At 41.5% G+C, this 21,677-nt stretch overlaps 1 protein-coding gene across 4 annotated transcripts in view; it reads right to left on the bottom strand.

Annotated features, from left to right (window-relative positions):
- Nucleotides 1-21,677, bottom strand: part of LOC147215187 (zinc finger MIZ domain-containing protein 1-like) — a 121,282-nt gene that overhangs the window by 69,355 nt on the left and 30,250 nt on the right. For all 4 annotated transcript variants that reach the window (XM_086139855.1, XM_086139856.1, XM_086139854.1 and 1 more), the window contains exon 2: nucleotides 17,817-17,916. The gene's annotated coding sequence lies outside the window, so the exon portion shown is untranslated. The remainder of the gene's footprint in view (nucleotides 1-17,816; nucleotides 17,917-21,677) is intronic.

The following is a 21,677-nucleotide window of genomic DNA, read 5'->3' on the forward strand; positions in this document are numbered from 1 at the left end:
CTTATGGACTTCGGGCTATATACGTCAACGAACACAACGAGGCTCATATAAACAAGCTCACGCTGTGAACAGGAGTATCTTTTGTGCCGAACACACGGACATGTGCTCTCATGCAAAGCTGTGATGATATGCAAACTGCCGGGACAGATTTGGCCCTTTGATATGTGCCTGGTGTCATTTAGAAAAGTCAAGGTTATTAGGATGCAACCAAACACACCACGCAATAAAGTCACTTTAAACACAAGGCCGCTCAATTCATGCCGGCAGGCTCTCGGTGTTTATTCTTGACCCACACTTGCCAAGACTGCAGAAGAGAACAGGAAGTACACAAACATAGCCGTTTGACCTCATATTGCCACCATTGGAGGAGCATGTCTTGTTATTTAAGCTAAATATCAGTTCATACCGTGAGCAGAGCCGCCTCTACACCAAGCTGTGTTTAAAAAAAACTGATGGCGTTTCAAGAGAATCTGCGGCAGAAATTAACAAAGCAGCTTGAAGCTAAGAGACTCACAGAGACACGGAGTTGCGGTGACGTTAGACGCCGGTTAATTCCGAGCTCGGAAAATGAGATTTACTTCGACGCGGTCGTGAAAAAAAAAAAGTCCCTCTTTCTTAAACATGCATTTTCCAGAAGAGTTTAATGTCAGAGAAAGATTATTTCATGTCTTGGCTTGTTCAAAGACCATGAATATTTACATTATTGGCTGAAGTGGCATCTGCAGGAACACATCAAACCCCCATCAAGGAATCTGCCCAGACAACAGAACAGGGCATGCCTGCAGATTTGGCACATTCTAGTCCCTTTAAAGAGAGATGAACATGATATTCTAGTGTTTCACTGTCAAAATAAATCACAAAATGAGCAATCTCACCGGTCTGCAGAGGGTTGCTAAGAATGCCAATTAAGTCTGTATGTATGCGTAGGAATGAGACAACTGTTGTCCTGACCTTGAAATAACCGTCACTTATGAAAAGCTGTTTTGGTATGAGAGACACCGATTATAGCCCATTTCTAGGCCAGCACATAATCAGTGTCCAAGTTCCAAATGACCTACTTCCAAGCACACACACATTTCCACTGCAAATGCACCACAAACTCTTTTAACAGCATAATGCGGTGGGGGACTCACATCAAGCTGACACTTTGTTGTGATCTGCGCATTTACGGAAGTATAGATATTTAGGGATCCATCGGTGATGATTTCATAACAGCAGGCGAAGCAGCAGAGGCCATCAGCAGAGCTACTCGTGTTATTTTGACACTAGCTGGCAGTGAGGGGGCACCGAGGTCATAAGCGTCACTGCTTTACTAGTGAGAGTAGATCAGATCTGACCTGGATAAAGTGGAGAAACAGTCTGCGCTGACTTCCACAGCCTCCCGTGCTGTGAGGAAATGTGAGCGGCGGTTAGGTTGGTGAGGTCAGGACTGCACAGAGCGTAGCCCCGGCATGCCTGTTCTTAATGCAGGGTGGGCTATTTACAGAAACACCCCCCACCACTTCTCCCGCTTCCCCCCAACTCACTGCTACAACCCCCTGAAGCAGATTCACCACCACAAAGCTCCATGTACCATGCAGTCATGCAGACAGATGGAGCGAGACTATTCAGAGCATCTAGTTCTGTCCTCCCTAACTGGGAAATATTCACCTCCCCCGATGAAAATTTTTGAATTTATTTATTTTTTTAAATGAAATATTATCCGACCCATGGGTATAAACATTCGAGATGAGACGGATTAGACGGCGAGGCTAAATGCGGTGTCCATACATACAAATGCTGTCATGTGCAGCTGCCCCAGACAGACCGGGGGCTGAACTGACTTTAGGCAGATGACAAAGACAGACTGACAGACATAATTTAATTAACGGAGTATGTGATACTACACGTGCCTGGCTTTCCTGATGATGCCCCTCCCTCCCGAGAGACAGGGTTACTTAAAATACAACGTAATGTACATTTTCTCACTCTCAAACTTTCTTATATAAAAGGGTCAGAGTGTATTTGAAATAATGAATCCACATCGCCATGCTGAAGCAGACATTTCACAGTGTTTGATGGATTTCCCCATTGGAGGAAATACATCTCCTGCTCTGATAGGAGCCCAACAGAGACATAAGTCATTTGATTTTACAACTGATATCAGACTTTCACAGATATATGGATTTAGAAATATGATGGCCAGTATAAATGTTTCAGACTACTATCTTCTGTTTGAAATATCAACTCAATATGTTTTACCCACATTGAAAACAAATGCGCAATCACCAGACAAGCATTTTGGTGGTTGACTTTAAAGATAAGCGGGTAAATAAAATGATAGCTTAAGGAGGACCTAGACGAATATTTGATTCAGAATACTGACAACAGTTAATTTTAACTTTTTTCAAGTTGTGTTGCCAAGTTATCAGAACGCAACATTCACCTCCTCATGTCTACGCATTTAGACTTTAACGTCTATTCGGATTGTTAATATTGTCGCGAAAGCCCATTTTTGGCTTTTAACGTCAAGCCAAAATATAGAGGAATTTTAGAAAATTCCAGTCTTTTTAAAAATAGCCGTGCTTTATGTTCCCCCTGAAAAAAAATATAGTTTTGGTAGACATCCACTAGAGTAATTCAAACTGTTCAAGGTTCACATCTTCAGAACTGAATTTTACAATGCCATTATGCACATAGACTTTGTCCTCTTATTAGTAAGAATTGCTAAACCTGGCGGATATCCAGTCACAACTGAAAGGTCTACACGGACATGTGAATATTATTTTCCAGCAGACATGAACCAGCCCTTCATTAAGTAGCCATTCGTTTATCTTGAAAATTCCTGCTGCCATGAAACTCACTATCAAAGCTTTTCAACTGAGCTACATTCTGGCAGAGGAATGGTTCCTGCTGAAAGTGAGGATTTTTTGGGGGAGGGTTTTGATCATCCAAAGCAACCTTGACAATATCTAGAGAAGTATCTTGTCAAATTCTTTTGTCCAATCCTTGTGCGCCACAAACTGAATTCTTCCTTTGTCTGTAATGAGTCAGAGGCAGGTATGCCAACAAAAACCAAAACTATCAGCATGACTCGACACCACCAGAGGCAAGTGAGAACACATTTTTGGTGGGTGGACAAACCAGAGATGATTTTATGTCAAGGTAATTTTTCTCTCTCTCTTTTTTTCTTTTTTTATTGTTTCTGAAAGATAAGGGAGACATTTGATGTATTATGTGAGCTGAAATGCTGGTACATGGTGACAACCCTTGCTCTCCGTGTGGTCTTTGAGCCCATCTTTTCTCTAGGGTTCATTGATCCAGTCGTATAACGACGTCTGTGGAAAAAAAGCTCATTCTGCAATAGACAGCCTTGTCTTGAGTGATATTTGTTACCAGTTTTCAACAACATAGGACCGGAATGCAAACAGGGAGTAAAGTAATCCTTCCCCTTTCTCATATAAGGTACATTAGTGTTTGTCTCTGAATCAGGGCGAAAACCCATTATACTGCAATGATATATAAACAAATCAATTTTTCATGTTCATGCATGGTTTCACAAAACTATTCCCCCAGTCCAGAGGAACAGGCACGAAATTAGTTTAGCTGAGTGCAGACATTTATACACCATGCAAGTGGAAACATTTGAAGAAGTGCAGAGATCGTTTTTTGGTTGATGTTTTCTTTCTTTTTTCCTTTTTTTTTTTTTTTTTGTTGTTTTCTTTAAATCAATGAGAACACAAACAAAATTAACTATAAACCCAGGCTTTATCACTTGACACTAAATTAATGATTTCCTCTCTCTTGCGGCCAAATGGGTACATCCTGTTGACCTTGTTCCCGATTCAACTATAATCACGATGCGCTGGGTCTCACGGTACACCAATACAACTTCAGGAGTAATCGCTCAAGCAATGTATCATGTGCTCCAGTGAACCTATAAGGTAAAATACATTTTGTGAGCAATCTGGCACGCTAGTCGAGAAAACAGCATTTACTGTCCTGCCCAGGCCATTGTAGCCTGACAAAGACCTCAATGCTGTGTTTCTGGTGAAAAAGCAGAACAAATCGGGATTACAATTTTTGAGGAAATAGTCTTTCAGTTGACCTACATCACCCACAGAGAGTCATAATTATAATCCCTGCATACATGTTCAGCTATTGAATTTTAGTTTCTGCATCGGCACCATGAAATTGTGTTAGATGGCAACAAAAACGAAAGCTGTGGGCAAAAGACACAGAGACACTGATCTCATCTTAAGGTCAAAATGTGATCTCAGGGCTTATGATTATTATTCCGTTAAATTCAAACTAATTTTGATACACATTTGGAATAATACTTTCCGGCAGCAGGTTTAAACAAACTGCAACCATTGTACAATCTCTTCAGGAAAAAATAAAATTAAACAGCGAGGTACCCAGAGTCGGATTTAATGAAAATAAGGTTCTCTGTGACACATTAAATTGTTTTTTTTTTTTTTTTCCACAATTTAGCAGCATCCTCTTAGGCTTTGATTAGAGTATTCATTGAACCCTGCACCTTAACACTCTGAATCAGTTAACTGAAACATTAAACACAAACACATTACTGCTAAATCAAATGATAATTCATTGCATTGTCAATTCCAGTGTGTTAACAATGTCTGTGACACCGTGCTTTTTGTGAAGCATTAATCTGTAATCTATTTCAAATAATCCTGTTGAGGCCAGTGCATATGAAAATTGAGAAATTCATTTCAAGCCAGACTATTTAAGAGCAGGTACTGGATGATATCTTGCTTGTTGACTGTCTTCTAGCTTCTGACATAACTTTTACAGATGGAAACTGCTTTATTGGATGATTTAAAAGTGAATAGGATGACATTTATTCCAGAGAGGGGATTCAGATTAAAATAGCTAAAATCTATTAAGTGATTTTAAATATCCATCCATCCATCTTCTACTGCTTATTCTGCTCTCAGGGTCGCGGGGGGTGGTGGAGCTTAACCCGGCTGTCACCGAGCGAGAGGCGAGGTACACCCTGGACTGGTTGCCGGTCAATCGCAGGGCCGCAGACAAAGACAGACAACATTCACTCACTCAATCATTCAGGGCAATTTTCCCAATTAACCTGCCACATGTTTTTGGACTGTGAGGAGAAAACCCACGCAGACCATGCAAACAGAAAGGCAGAATCGAACCAGGGTCCTTTATGCTGTGAGGCCGGATTTTAAATAATGATTTATTAATTAATTGACGCCCAAAAATAAATTACAAAACTTAACAAAGTAGACCATAGGCAGCATAAGGCTAACACAGGCTAATTAAGACGATTATTAAATGAGTATATTGCAAAACTTTCTATGAGTGTGTGTGACAGAGAAAGAGAGCCAAAAGGAAAGAGGGTGTATGTTTGTTTACATATTCTCAGGAAATACCAGGACAGACACCCTGACGCTCCAGCCTTTCTGGTCCATGTGACTGGAAGTACACAGGCCAGATTGTTTGCATGTTTGCTCAATAAGAACATTTGATTAGAGGGAGGAAAATATCAAAGCATAACTCATATCTGAGGTGTGGTCCAGTCTGAAAGTTTTTTCCCTCATTAAATGTTTGTTTTCTAGCAATCCACCAACTCATTTGTATGAAGTCTAATATTTCTATTCTGTAATGTTCAAATGTAACTACTGAAGCTTCCATTGGATTTATGCGCATGTTAGTTTTGCTTAATACAGATATATGGACGTCAAAGGAGCCAGTTACCTTTGTGTTGTGCAGTGCTATTTACAGCAAATTGTTATAAAGCTGAAAAGGTTCCTGAATGTGCATATATTATTATTATTATTATTATTATTATTATTATTATTACACAAATTATAACTCCTCCTACTGCCACCACCTTATCATGGTGAAGAGGTTTGTGTGTCCCAGTGATCTCCAGGAGCTATGTTGTTGGGGGCTTTATGCCCCTGGTAAGGGCTATCCAAGGCAAACAGGTCCTGGGTTGAGGGACGAGACAATGCGTGGCTCAAGAAGACCCCCAGAATGATGAATGGATCTGGTTTTTCCTTGCCCTGGATCAAGTTCACCGGGGGCCTGCCAATGGAGCCAGGCCCAGGTTTGGGGCTCAATGGCAAGAGTCTGGTGGCTGGGTCTGTCCTCATGTGGCCCGGCCGGGCTCAGTCCAAAAGGGCAACGTGTGTCCCCCTTCCCTTGGGCTCATCACCCATACTTGGGGCCAGGGGGATTGGGTGTGATATGAGCTGGGGGAACCTTGGCGGTCTGATCGGTGGCTGCAGAAGCTGGCTCTAGGAACATGGAATGTCAGCTCTCTGGCAGGGAAGGAGCCTAAGCTAGGGTGGGAGAATGAGAGGTTCCGGCTAGATAAAGTCAGACTCACATCAACGCACGGCTCAGGCTCTGGAACCAGGCCTCTTGAGAGTTGTTGGACTCTTTTTCCACCCTGGAGTTGCCCCCGGTGACAGGTGGTGGGCAGGTATGGGGATCGGTGAAAGGAATACTTCCAAGTACTCCTCAATCCCGACAAAGCGCCATCAAGCTGGGGAAGAAGAGTCAGGAGACTCTGGGGTAGAATTTGCCAAGGTAGTCAGAAAGCTCCTCGGTGGCGGGGCCCAGGGGACGGCTGTGATCCGCCCTGGGTTCCTTAAGGCTCTGGATGTTGTGGGGCTGTCCTGACTGAAAAGCCTCTGCAGCATCGCGTGGAAGGTAGGGGCAGTGCTGCTGGATTGGCAGAGTGGGGTGGTGAGCTCCCTCTTTACAAAGGGGAATCAGAGGGTATGCTCCAACTACAGGGAGATCACACTTCTCAGCCTCCCATGAAACATTTACTCAGGGGTGATGGAAAGGAGGGTCCGACGGGTCGATGAACCTCAGATCCAGGAGGAGCAGTGGCGGTTTTGTACTGGCCATGGAATAGTGAGCCAGCTCTTGCCCAGCTACCTGGAGAAGGCATTTGACCTAGTCACATGGGGAATTCTGTAGAAGGTGCTCTGGGAGTATGCAGTACCAAACTGTGTCATAAGGGCTGTTTGGTCCTCATATGATCAGTGCCAGAGGATGGTCAGCATTGCTGGTGGTAAGTCTGACTTGTTTCCGGGTTGGACTCCGCCAGGGAGTCTTTGTCACCAATTCTGTTCTTAAGTATTATGGACAGAATATCTAGGTGCTGCCAGGGGCGTTGAGAGGATCCGTTTGGTCACCTCCGAATTTGGTCTCTGCTTTTTACAGATGATTGGGTTCTGTTGGCATCATCGGACCGTGATCTCCAGTTCGCAACCGAATGTGAAGTGGTTGGGACGAGGATCAGCACTTCAAATTTCGAGACCGTGGTTCTCAGTTGGAAATGGGTCGAGTGCCCACTCTGGGTAGGGGAGGAGGTTGTGCCAAAAGTGGACAAGTTCAGGTAACTCTGGGTCTTGTTCATGAGTGAGTGAAGGATGGAATAGGAGATCTACAGGCGGATCGGCAGAGATGTGGTCTGTCCTGGTGAAGTCAGAGCTGAGCCAAAAGGCAATTAATATCTTTCTTTTTTTAGTGATCGGATTTAAACTGTAAATACTTTTTCTTTGGAGCTGGAAAAAGCATCGAAGCCAATCTGCAGAATCTTTAAGAGAGTAGTTTCACATTTTATCATTAAATAGACTCTAACTGATAAACCTAAACTGCAAACTGTAAGTTTTCCTAAAGTTGCCATCCACAAAGGTCAAGATGGCATCAACAGAGAAAAATACATCCTTTTTTTATTGCTAACGTGAAAACATTTCGCTTCATCAAAGTGCCATCCAGCCTCTTAAAAGGTCAGTGAAAACGAGCTACTGATTGTTGTAAAAGCCTTTTTTTCTCCCTCCGACTGTGGAAGTAGCACAGTTGAGACAGAAGAGTAAATATTGTGAGCAGAGACTATTATCTCAGTTTAAATAAATATGTGGGTTTTTTTTTAACCTGTTAAGGTCCTGGATTAATAAATGCCTGCACAGATATCCTCACCACGGATTCATGTGATATTGCAGGGGATATGATGGCAATCGGATATTTAAAAAAAAAAAAAGAATAGATGAAAAGTGTTGAATTTGTGAGTAAAAAAGCCCAATGTGCTGTTGTAAAATGCTCATCCTCCTGTTCCTCTTTGATTCTGCAGCTGGCAAGCAGTGAGCTGTTCGGCCAGAGTTTGTGTGTCTGCTGCTTTGATAGTCTCACATCACTATTAATCTCTCACAAACACGCCATTATAGATGCCATTAAAAGTGGTGTCCAGCAAAAGGTGCGGGCAGCCAATCTCAATAATTTATTCCTCTCGCTCATGCTGCAGGGACTCAACGTAACATTCTCTCATATGATTGGCTGAAGCAAGGTCAGTATCTTGAGAGACCTCACACTAATATCCAGCTGCAATTAGTGGCTGCTGCATGGGTGTTACACATGATATTATATGATGGGGGTAGGGGGCGTAGGGGTAACCACAGCTACAAAACAAATATAATGACATATTTTATTTGATGTATGCTGTCAACTAGTTACCAGAATCTCGGAAACCTCAAAGGCGATTTGTTAGTGATGATAGAGTGGATGAAGAGCTGGTTAAAAGAGCAGAAATCATGCTTGGATGGAAATTGAATGAGAGAGAGAAAAGCATGCAGTTCTAAAACATAAACAGAGTTTAAATGGATATTGCTATAAACATTTCCACTGACTAAAAAAAAAATAAAAGCATTTTACAGGATGACACTTGAACCTGATTCAGTTTCTCTATAATCCACAGCAGATGTAGCTCACTCTTTAAAATACCTTGTAGTCAGAACACTTTGTTTCATAACAGTCAAGATTAATGGATTTACCAATCATAGGGAACATTTCTCATGATTCAAGATAATGTGTTGTTTCCCTGTCAATACGTTGTTCACATTATTTTATTGTCTTTTTTTTCAGTTAATCAAAATATATTCATTATCATTGTGTTGACCAAGTAAACCTTTATGGATTCATTTTTTAATATAAAAAACTTTAACAGAAGGTACCGCCTGCTGTTGTCTTGCTGTTGAATATCTGCATTTGTTTACATTAATCTTAAAACGGAAAAATAATCTGGCTTCCACAATGAACAGTTTATGCGTTAGGCCAAGTCAGTAACCATCTCCCATCCCTGGGATATAAAGGAGCACTGTAACCATCACACGGTCACGGTGCGAACAAAATCCAGATTAGATTTCTTTGTCAAATCTTACCATGGCATCTAGACTTAGCTTTCGCAACTAAATCAAAGTAAGTCCAGTTGCCACGACAATATTTGGTCGTCCATAACCTGAGAACCTTCAAAGATGCACGGAAGATTGTTTCAAGGATTGGTGGGGGCCAGAATAGAATCGTAAAGGTTAAAAGATGGAGCCAGAGGGTAAATCTTATTAATACCAGGTGAAATGTAGATGTTTGCAACTGACTAGCCGCCCTCAATTTCCCCCAGGACATTAACATGACGTTTGAGGGAAGGGAAACTGGTGACACTGGAATGAAAGGAGAAACAATGCTGGAAAAAATACACAGTAAACAGAAAAGACCACAGTCTTCATTAAAACACAGAGGCAACAAAGGAGTCAAACAGAAATTTCCAGTAAAATGGCTGAGAGATGGACGCTGAACAAGTTCCTCATGAGTCAATCCATTGTGAGGCATACAAAACGTAAGTTGAGTTCTCAGTGAATCAGAGCAGTCAGCTGCCATCCACTACCTCAAGGCGGAGGGCCAGTCTAGCACAAGACCGCAGACATGTGACCAGCTGTCTCACACAACAGATCGCCACTGTGCCACGTCTAGCCGACCGGGTTGGACGACAGAGGCGTTGACAGTGAACGCTCGGCTTCTCCGATGCATTCATTTCAATTAATACACAGATTATATTTATCCCATCCCATTGCAGTGTGGTTGTGAATCAAAATGCGACGGCTACTTGTTTACTCTGTGCCATTACATCTTTACAGAAGGGGGAGTTTTTCTGAGACACCACTGAGGACAACAAGTGACACGACACTATACGTGCAGTTGTTTAAAGACGACTTCTCCGCTCTTCTGCTCATCATCTTGCCGTTCCTCTGCTTCTCCTTGACGTTCCTGTCACCCACAAGAGACTATGGCAACTAAGCAGGATGAGTTTAGGAGGGACTGGTGTTCAACCAGCACAAGTGGCGAGTGTCCACATTTGGCTCGCTGTTCATAGTTCGATGTAGGGCGGCCAAATAACGCATGTATTTTTTTGTCCTGCGAAGAAATTCTGCACAGACACATTCTTGCTCTTACAGAAGGAAAGTGTCCTTGTGATCAGATTATCTGATTACATTATTGGATCTAAATTCACGCCTGGATATCACAGTTGTTTGGACATGAGCGTGTTGTTGAATATAGATTGTGATGTCGACGTCAAAAGACCGTTTGATGTCATTCATTTGACTTGGAAAACAGACATTATTAATACTGCTACTTTGTAATTTCACACATGTACAAACACACACATAAAAACTTCTTTGAAACAACTTAACTTGTCAATTTAACACCTTTTGGAGGTCCTTTTTTATTTGAATTAATCTCCATTCTAGCAAAAGAAAAAACACAACTTCTGCCCAACACATCTTTCTGTCATTAGACATTGTTCTGATTCATCTGAGGTGGAGATCAGCTGGTTGTTACAGACTATTAAACTGTATCATGTGTTGTTCGTTCGAACAAAGTTATGCTTAAATGTAATTGAAGTCACGTCTATACAGGGTCAATAATGTAAGCCAGTAACTGGGGCATTTTGCGTAATAAGTAATTATACTACAGTTTGCTGGTGGTAATTGTGTCCTTGATATTTACAGAATATCAGTCGATGTCTAAATATTTAACATAAACATTTCAACAATACCATTTTAAACTTCCAATTCAATATCGGTCCCGACAATCCCGTCGGGCTCAACTAATTATCATACCATTTCTGATGTAAATAATATTTCCTGCGAGGAAATGCAGCAGGCAGTACCTTTTTGTGAGTACAAGTAATTATGGATTCACTGTGTGCAATTAGACTCTCAATGCATTTTATATAAGAGACCATGCTAAAGTCAATCACATAAAAGGACAAACAGAGCCATTAAACGTCCTCTGCTCTTTACTTCATTACTGGCTCAGCTTGTTCTCCTTATCCAAAGACTCCCCAGGTGCATGAATGTTTCATGGCCAGCCCCGCGGTTTGCTCCCCCCACACTCACATTCACGCTCTCCCCTTCTTGAGGAAGCTCAAACTCTGCTGTCAATTGCCCTCACTTACACTCTGCCACCATGATCATCAGCTACTGGTGGTGGGGTGGTGTGTGTGTGTGTGTGGGGGGGGTGTATATGAAACAGCTGTTTTAACTTGATGGCTCAATCATCCCCTTCAGTGAGATTAGCATCTCCATCATCATCTTCATCATCGCCTTTCATCCAAAAAATTACCAAAGAAGTCTGAAACTGATGACAACTGGCCTGTCAATGCATTCAAGGGTTTAAAAAGTTCAACCTATAGGGTCTCTTTATAGGAAGAAAAACTAGAGTGATAAAGTGAAGTTAGATATTTATAAAGCGCCGAATCACAAAAGTGTTGTCAAATGACACTTAACACGTAGAGCAGGTCTGACTCGCACTCTTTTAAATGATTTACAGCAACCCAGCATCCCCCCTTCAGCGAGCGCTCAGCGACAGCGGCAAGGAAAAACTGCCTTTTACCGGGGAAAAACCTTGGTCCGATTGAAGTTTTGTGTGGGCGGCCTTCTGTCTCGACCAGGTAGAACATCACAAATTCTTTTAAACAGAACAAAGTAAACTAAAAATCAATCGCAGTCAGTAAATACCTGCAAAGATTTCCTTCAGTTTGCAAGACTTTGTACGGACAGACAAAGATTTTGAAGCCTTTCAAAGGACTATAAGTCTGCACACAACGCGCTGACACTGTTGATCAATTCTGCATCTCGCCCTTCAGTTTCCTTACATTTCTTCTATTTACATATATAAAAAATGTAAAAGGATAGTATATGATTTGCAAATGAATACTAGGGAGACTTGCCCATGAAGCCTCCGGGCGCAAGTGAATATTTTTTTTTAAGAATAAACGATTTGTAACTGGATTTATTTAAACTCTGTTTACCCTTCTTCTTGGAGCTAAGCTAATCACCCCGTGGCTCCGGCTTCATGCATAACTCACAGACATGTGAGCTAATTTCATTGGCTTCATTCAGACATATCACATATAGAACACTTAGCAGAAGCTGCAGAGCCAATTCAAGCTCATTGGCTTTCAGTTATATCTTCCACCAAGAATGTGCCGACCTAATGAGACCACAGTAATTGCCTTCACTGACAAAGAGGAATGCAATAATATAGCGGCATTAGGCAGAAGACACGTTTGTTAATGTGGTCGTATTTCAAGAAACAGCGTCAAGGTTCACCATTCATGCGCCAACAGTGTCTCCATGCCAAGTGTTCTTAAAACATATTGCCCTCAAACCACTGATTAATTTGTTAGCTTGTGGGGCGTAGCTTATTCAGACTATTCATCATGAGCGAGAAATTGACAAGTTATCCATGGATAGCATGTCAAAGGGGTATCAGTTTTAATTATGCATCAAAGGGGCCAGGCACCGTTTCATTTGTACAATACTATTGGGTTTTCTTTGCTGTGAAGCCTTTGTTGGATAGTAGCAGAGTAAATACCTTCTACAAAGACTCATGAGATGCAAAGAAGGCTTAGAGATTTAACAGGGACACAGTGGGGAAGTTCATTTCAGAGCCAAGTGTTGCTTTACGGCGTCCTCCTGTCGTGTGGAAACTCCGGCCACCCGATCGGGCTGTGGAGAACATCTGTCCTCAATACACTGACACTTTGTACTGCAGCGGCAACCGTGTCGATCAAATGTGATCTGGCACGTCACCAACTATCACCTGGTTTTAGACATGTTTGTGTACAGCCGCATTTGTCTGCGTCCATGGGAAGGAGGGTATGACGCCGCATCTATTTTTAGTTCAGTACACTGAATACACACTTCTGCATTATTCTTGGTACAAGCAGCTGGGTCATGAGCAGCAGCAGAGAATCCTATGATAGCGCCAGCTCTACTCCGTGACCCCCACCTCCCCCGAGCTCCGACATCAGTGGGAAAGACTTACAAGATCCCCAGGCTGCAGTTGTGGGAGGCTATCTGGGGAAAAAAGGAGGTGCTTATTTGATGGATGCCATGTTCATCCACCCTCTTTCCCTCACTGGTGACTAATGGGCTAATAATTTATCTGTCACCCAGGCACGTTATCTTGTGCTTTCTCATGGAAGGAACACCACCCTAGAACAGTCTCTGCTCTGAAAAAGATACGACTGAGACTCCCATTTAATTAAAAGTACTGTAAAAGAACAAGTTGGCATCAGATGTTAGTCAGTTACTTGTCTCATCTCAGAAATATATGTGAGAGAACCAAGGCAGTAGTCTAAACCATCTGATCATATACAAGGCGAAGGGGGGGGGGGGGGGGGGGGGATTCTGAACATACTCGAAAAACTTGTTGTGGTATTTTGTGATATAAAATATGCTGTTGATGATTTGTGTCGATTTTTCCTCAATAACCATCAGTTCCCGTTTGTGTTCAAATTCCATTGTAGCCATTTTTACACACTCTTCTTATCATTATGCAGGTTTCCCAGAATAGTTTTCCCTCCTCACAGAATGAATGCATGTGTTACAATGGGTGAGAATAGTGTAACAGCATGTGGCTGTTCCTAAAATTCTATTGGAGTTGAGTATCTCTCTTAGGCTGTCCATCAAATGACATGGTAGCTGCACTGAAAATAACTTGGAATTAATGCTTATTAAGTATTTAAACAGTATAACAAACACATAGGAGTATACTTTAGTGAGCACTTGCAGAGGTGTGCATTACACATGACACATAACATAAGAAAAGAAATGTTTTCCTATGACGTCCTTCGTGGAGATTTAGTTCTCAGTAACGAAAATAAAGATTTTAATAATATAAAAATTCATTTTAAAATGTCATGCTAATGTTATCATAGAAGTTGGCATTATTCAAATGAACTCACGGATACTACTCTCCATTCTTCTTTTTACAAGTTTATAACAACTTATTAGGTGCATAGCATTAAACTCAATACAACTAGTGCTACGATACAGATGTCAACACATAAAATTTCAGACGGACTTGTTTAAAAGCTTGATCAAGGGATGAGGACAATGTAAACGCAGACATTATAGAGACCAGCAGGGAAACCGGTGGCTTAAAAAAACAAATAGAATACATGCATAAAAAGCCTCTTGTCCTCTTTCCAAATTTCATCAACATACTTTTTACTAATAAGGTAATGACATTCAATTTTACATTTTCGAAATCTAATGTAGCGTTTACTTTTGGGGCGCGATGTCTTAATCAGATGTTCTCCCACTGCACAGTCTTATCCAAATATTGTGACCATATTTGGATAGGATCTTGTTAAAAGCAAAGAGATGAAAAGAGAAATAAGAAAGAAAAGAGACATTTGAGACATCAAAATGTTTGCAATGTTTAAGGGCTATTCTCCTATTGAGACACGGGTGAGAGATCAGTCCGTTTGTGTTGCCGGCACATGCTGGTAGAAACACCTCCATCATGAACAAACACTAAAATAATAAGACTCCGGTTATCAGTTCAGCAATTTGTCATTCAGACCTCGGGACGGCAGGGGCTGAATGATAAACTCTCATTTCTCTGCCATGCACTTGCACTTGGCTTCACACTGATCGGTGGAACAAAGGAGTTGCGATTGTGCCTGGGTGTGAAACTGCTGTAATTCACCCCATGTCTATTTTCATCACAACACATTTCATTTAGAATACTCAACAGATATCTCTTCAGAATAAGAGCCAAATCCTTAAAATACGCTTTCCAAGAGGCTCGAACGCCGTTAAACCCGGCGTGTGGTGACAGGCTGTGCCGTCTTTCTTTATGCAGGGGAGGTGGACATGTGTGCAGAGGCAGCAGTCTGAGGCCGGAGCCTCTATCCTTCCTGTTCAGTTAGCGGAGGCCTCACGCTTATCGGTTCCAGATCTCACAAGAGAGCAGAGAGAAAGAGAGACCACTGACAGGAAGGGGATATTTTTTTCCTCCCCTTTTCCTCTAGCGAGGTTAACAGAAAGTCTGCACCCCCACATTGCACAGAGGAAAGCAATTATTCATTAGGGCTTACACTGGTGCCACAGAGACATACACCGAGCTGGACAACTTCAAACTTTAACCCACTCAAATGAAACCGAGTGCCACAACCACTCACTGCTGATACACTGCAGTTATCCGTGTTTTTTTGTTGATGGGCCAAAAATTCTCCGCCAATAGAGCATGATAGTGCCCATGCAAGTTCATACATGAGTTAGACAGAGGGTGGGAAGCCTAAAGCAAACCAGCTAGGAGATAGCAACCGTTAGAATACATTAAATAAAGAAATAATCTATGTCTCTTATTCCATGTATGACTTGGATAAAGTACTCAATATGGAGGAAGTGACAATGCGCTCAAATTGTACACGGCGAATAATTGTGTTTGCACGGCACTTGCAACACCACCGCACCGTGAATAATACACATTTTACTTAAAACAAGGCAAATGCACCCCTTCCACTGTTCTAATCTTAGACCTTGTGTAAAATATGTACTGAATGATTATGACATAATGGTGAAAGATGGCTCGTGGTTATTCTCTACAATTTTATTTGACAAATCCCATGAAAAGATTAAGAGACCCACAGGTGCCTGGTTTCTTTCATGAAGCTTTAAAAGCTGAATACCTTTGAGGACTGGATAAAACAATATTGACATGAATTACACCTCAAATAAATACTACGCACTAAAGAAAGAAAAACGAATTAAAGAGATGAGATTAATCTATAACTGCAGTCCAACACATATTCTGCAGGCAACGATCGCCGTCAACCCCGGATTTCAACCTTCTCTATTTAGGACTGCAGCTATTTCCTTTGACTGCAGCCTTTCCATCAAACCCGGTGAGAGTTTCCCTCCTCGAAGGCAACCTTGCATCTACAGAGGAAAAATCCGTCATTGAGAGGAGGAAACTGTGAAGCACTCATGTTCTGTCCCTGCTCATGTCATACCCCTCCCCACCGCCTTTTATTTTTTCACTTGCGCTCACTGCCTACCTCGCCTGACATTTTCACAATAATCACTTTGGTTTATCCCACTCAGCTGCGTGGCAGGCAGATGTTTGTCAGGGCACTGTATTTCTCAGCATTCACACTGCTCTAATCAAGATTAACTCTTATCTATTCAACGTGTGTGTGTGTGCGTGCCCGATGCCCCAAATCGTAATCCATGAAGCCATTGCTGTATTGTATAATACAGTGGACGAACCAATTACATTCCTTTTCCACGGCATCATTTTTCCTTTTAGTGGAATGTACACTGAGCTGCATATTGCATTTACAAACAGGAAGAGCTGATGGCTTACTGCTGATGAGGATATTCATGACCTCATGTGCATATCTGCTGGATTGCATATGGGCTAAATGTTTGAAAAGGCACAAACAGATGCAACACCTCAGCAGTTTGTTGCTCGGAGCCTCTGAGGAACTTCTAATAGAGGACGACAGAGCCTGTCAATGCAAATAAAGCTTTTAAACCACTTGAGTGAGAGAGGAAACTGATCTACGTTTCAAAGAAAATGCTTTGTTTGATATGAGTATGTGAAGTAATATCTTTTTCATAATTAATTCCAGCAAAGTAAACTCCCGGGTGAAACTTAATAGCTCTGCAATGAGCCTGTAGGATAAAAAAAAAAACAACAAAAAAAAAAAAAAAAAAACACATAAAATGCACTGTAAATGTTTTTGCTTTCAAATTGCAATTCTGCACAGTAATACGTAATTTCTGCACACATGACATAACCGCTGTCCAAATGCCATAAAACTGGTCTCAGCTCGTACAGTCTGAATTCCCTATGCTGTAATCACCACATCGTTTAGTTTGCGCTCAAGATGGCCACAACGGCTGGTATCACAATAACATTAATCTGCTCGCGCGCGGGCGTTTGCGAGTTATACTATACTATGTAACTTACATACAAATGGGGGATACATGATAAATGTACACAGTTTATACAGACGTTTTTGATTTTTATCGCTCGTGTCTGAGAGTGTGGCAAGTTTGTGTGTGAAGGGGACTTTTCGGTGTGACTTGTCCAACTCTGGAAATATCTGCTGTGTTGTTATGTGACTGCTCTAAAATACACGCGTACACTATCGTGATCATATAGCACCGTATATGTGGTGGGTGGTAAATGATACAGTTGACATTTGGTTTAATGAATTCATTATATATATATTTAAAAGACAAAATGCACGAGTTTCCATAATTCCTTGGCGTCACTTTTCTTTCAGAATTTATTACAGTTCACACTATTTCTTTTCTGCTATTCTGGAAACTTGTTTTCAGGGCAAAAATAAAATGATGCTGAAGTTGCAATGCAAATAAATATGATGAATGCGAGGACTTGAACATTTGTATTGGCACCGATAGAAGAAACGTCTATTGCAGCCAAGACTGTCTCAAACTGATTAAATCTGAAAGCATCCTGTTTTGAGTTCACACCTGCGCTTACTGATCGAGATATTGAAATGTGTTTCGGATGACTCGAGATGCGTTTTGATTCCAGAAACGACCCCGATTCTCAATGCCGCTCCAGTTCATTCATTCGCAGCGAACTGAGCCGCGTGGCCCAAGTTTGAAAGCTTTACAAATGTCTGGGAGACATTCAGCGAGTCAGGATTAAAAACAAAGAGTATTTACCTGTGTTGACGTTAAGCCTTGATTCTTCACCACGAAAGCCCCCCCCCACCCATTCACACACCGGGAGGAAAAACACTCCAGCGCCTCAAGTCTTCGGCCCCTGAGAGGAATTACACAAAAAGAAGAAGAAAATCATTAACCACAGTTACTAATATCCACCATATTCCAAACAGCGAATTACAAAAATATACATTTTCTGCATCAAAACAAAGCTTGGTAAATGACTTTGCTTCCCCTTCGCAAAACTAAGTTACTTCCGTCCCTTCCGCCCCTCGCTCGCCATGAAACACGTCTTCTCTCCTCCTCTGTGCAGATAAGTTACTTAACACTCCGGTGCCCCTGAAGGATGAATCAAAAGAGCAGCTGATACGTCATATAAGTACGGTCTCATAAACACACACACACACACACACACACACACACACACACCGCAGAGTAAGTTCACTGCCACGGCACACACTGCAGCTCACAACTCACTCCCAAATGACAGATAAGCCTATTAAGAAAGGCCCTTACTATATCTTAGCGCTTAGCCTGGGTGGGAGCGCTCGAGCATTTGCCCAGTGACATTCAGACCCTTTAAAATGCCCACATTAGTAACTCATGAAATGCAAAAGGTGATTACATTTGAGTGCAAGAAAGCAGAGCCTATAAGCCACTTAGGTGAAGACTTTGTACGGCTTCACACAAACAGGATATAATAGCCGCACAAATGTATGCAATGAATAAAAATAAGTCATGTTTACTCTGCATTCAATAGTTCAATTCACATCAAATACTCTTCTGACTGAATGATTGAGACAGAAATGACCAACAACTACATGTTAGCTTGTTTTTTATGCTTTATTTTGATCATTTTACAATAAAGTCAGCATGTTGTTACTTGTGTACAGAGTATGAGATCAACTCAAGTTTATACTTGGATTGATTTGACAATCCAATAATACCTCAGTATCCGCACCGGTGCTTAAATCATGTACATGTTCATTTTTTGTCAAAAATCCTCCTCTCGGAGCAACTGGACTTGATTTTCTTCCCTTGAAGATGTTTCCCCTCTCATTCGAGAGGCTTCTTGAACTGGAGAAGCCTCTCGAATGAGAGGGGAAAATCAAGTCCAGTTGTTACAAGAAGATTTTTTTACAAGAATTAACCATGACCAGGATGACTGAAAACCTCCTGACATGCTCCATGTACATGCTGTGTGTGCAAAATACACTTTAGAACACACATTGCCGTTACTTTATATTAATAGCATTATTTCTATTTTTATTTTTCTGATTTGTTTGACTTTTTTCTTTAAATAAATCTTATTTCAGTGGCTTGTTATATATGGACTTTCCAGCTAACATATTGGGTGAATGTTACAAACTTATCAATGATGAATTCAACCACGGTGTTTGCTGAAAAATCAGCAGCAAATACAAAAAAAAAAAAAAAAAAAAGGAATTTACAAAATGTAGAAGTTAGATATAAAGGAGAAACTATTGATCCCATCGTAAGCAAATACTGAGATGGAGTTTACAACAGTTAACAAGGTCCATGAGACATAAAGGATATTCTCCTAGTCTTGATGAGAGCTTGAATTCAATGCCGTTTAAGAGCCAGTGCTCCCTGAATTAAAGGTCAGGGTTAAAGAAACACACTTTTTGCTCCTTTTTTCCTGAAATTCTCTTCTGTTTTCAAAGTGCACGGTGCTCATTTCCACAGAGTCAAAAGGAAAACTTGGAGGACGCCAAGCTTTTTGTTCACTCCTCAAATGTTGAACTATGGAATTTCAAGGAGCTGAATGGGCTGGTAGAAGAAAAGAATGAATAAAAATGTCTAGAGGGTGTTTGGGTTTGATCTGGCCCGGTGAATACGCATGTGAGGAGTGTGTGTATGAAAGTAATGGATGCCTTTTTTCCATCCGCTCCCTCTTCTTTTTTTTTTTTTTTTTTCTATCCCCGCCTTAAATTCTATAGTTGCATCCTGTTAGGAATATCTTCCCAGGCATCTTCTAAGTGACACGTAGCATTCTTGCAATTTTTATCACCGACCGGATCACCCGAGCCTTTTCCTGAACTCCTCCTCATCCTGACGAGACAAGGCTGAAATTCCAGGTATAATATCCATCTTACCACAAGGAGCCTTTTCACACTCGGCACCAGAAGGCAATCCCTTGCGCCTTATGTTTATAAAATCAGTTTTGTCTTTGGTTTTATTTTCCATCATTGGAGTATATCTTTTTTTTTCAAGCAGCATTGCTCCCCTGCTGGAAGTGTCGCTTTCTGAAAAGAGAAAGTGGAGGAGCGCTGGGGGCTCAATGGGTCGAGAGAGGGAAAGAAACAGAGAGAGAGAGAAACAGAGAGAGAGAGGAGGGGCTGGCACTGGGTGCCTCCTTTTTAAAGCCAGATTCTCCCCAGATACCTCTGTGCTATTCATCAACAGCTTTTCCAGGGCTGTGAAAAATCAATGTGCTCTGCACTGCAAACAGTTCATAATGACAGGGGATGGAGGGGGGAAAAAAGCTCAACTGCAACAGAATTGATTTGTTTAAGTACAATAACACGGCTCTGCAGCACAGTGTGGAGGAGGCTCGGGCGCCAGACAAAGACTGACTGGTAGTATGAAACCACAAGCAGTAATTGATAAACTGCTGGCAAAGTGTAAATTTGAAATGCAGAAGCTTGTTATCTAATTAAAGGAGTTTTTCCTCTGAATTACCACCTGACAGAGAAAAATGCTTCCAGTCTCCTGAGTCAACCGCATTTTGGGAGTTACACTGAGGAAAGCAATTCTCCTATTTTTTTCAGTACAGTGATAGGATAAATGCTGAACAATGCTGATGGTAGTACCTCCTTTTTCCCTGCGCTATTAAACATATGAAAAATACATGACTGACATTTTTCCGTCAAGCTGTCCTTTGAGATAAAAGGGATTATTTGGCATTATTCCCAAATACGTCTAATCAATATGGACGATTTTTGTAAATCGATGGATTAATTTTCATACTGAGGACTAAGAAACACAGACAAGCACAATTTTTTTTTTTACTTGTCTGATCTCAGATGAACCCTTTCACCTTTAAAAGGTAAAACTTGCGCAGAACCGGAGGGATGATTGCTTTTGTAGTTCCCACATTCAATGCATATTCACACAATATGCAGACTTCATGAGGCAAAGTCATCAGAATGTTCAAGAGTTGCAAAGCTTCTATTCGTCAGAAAGAAAGAAAAAAAACAGAAATGAGATTTTAAACCTTGTGATGCTGCAAAACGCCAGGAGTAAATTATGTTAAGACGGGCCAGCACACAAAAACATTTCTCCTACCTCTTTTAAGCTGGCTACAGAGGTGCATTTATCATTGTTATTATCCTTCAGAGAGGCCCTCCCAGGTTTAATTGGGTCCTCATGGAGTCAAAATCCCTACTGTCACTGCAGCCAGCAGAGCCGGGCAGGCTCATTTCATCCTGGTTGATATCGGGTTTTTAACTGGCTGAATGAAGAGCAGTCATCCTAAGCAAAGTGGCAATGAAACCTGCTAGTGGTTGTAGAGGTTGGACGTCATGGATAAAAAAAACAACCAAACAAACGGTGAGATGGGGGAGTGGCGTGAGGGACCAGGTGGGAGAAACACTCACCTGGCTCTTGCTTTTCTACTCTGGGAAAAGCTCTTGAGACCACAGGCTGTCTGTCCACCTCACTGCATCTCTGGGGCTATTATTCCCAGAGTGCTAAATTTGCATTTTAACTGGTAAATACAATAGACTGAGTACACATGGACATGAACCGGGTGAAGAGACGGACCGGGCTGAACAGAAAAAGGATTAAAAGAAGCCATTAATCGTTTTGATTTTCAAACTATTGCTTTGCGAATGAATG

Source organism: Fistularia commersonii, chromosome 32 (assembly GCF_037954325.1).
Source record: "Fistularia commersonii isolate RoL2024-O1a breed Wild chromosome 32, RoL_Fcom_v1.0, whole genome shotgun sequence".
NCBI classification, from domain to species: domain Eukaryota; kingdom Metazoa; phylum Chordata; class Actinopteri; order Syngnathiformes; family Fistulariidae; genus Fistularia; species Fistularia commersonii.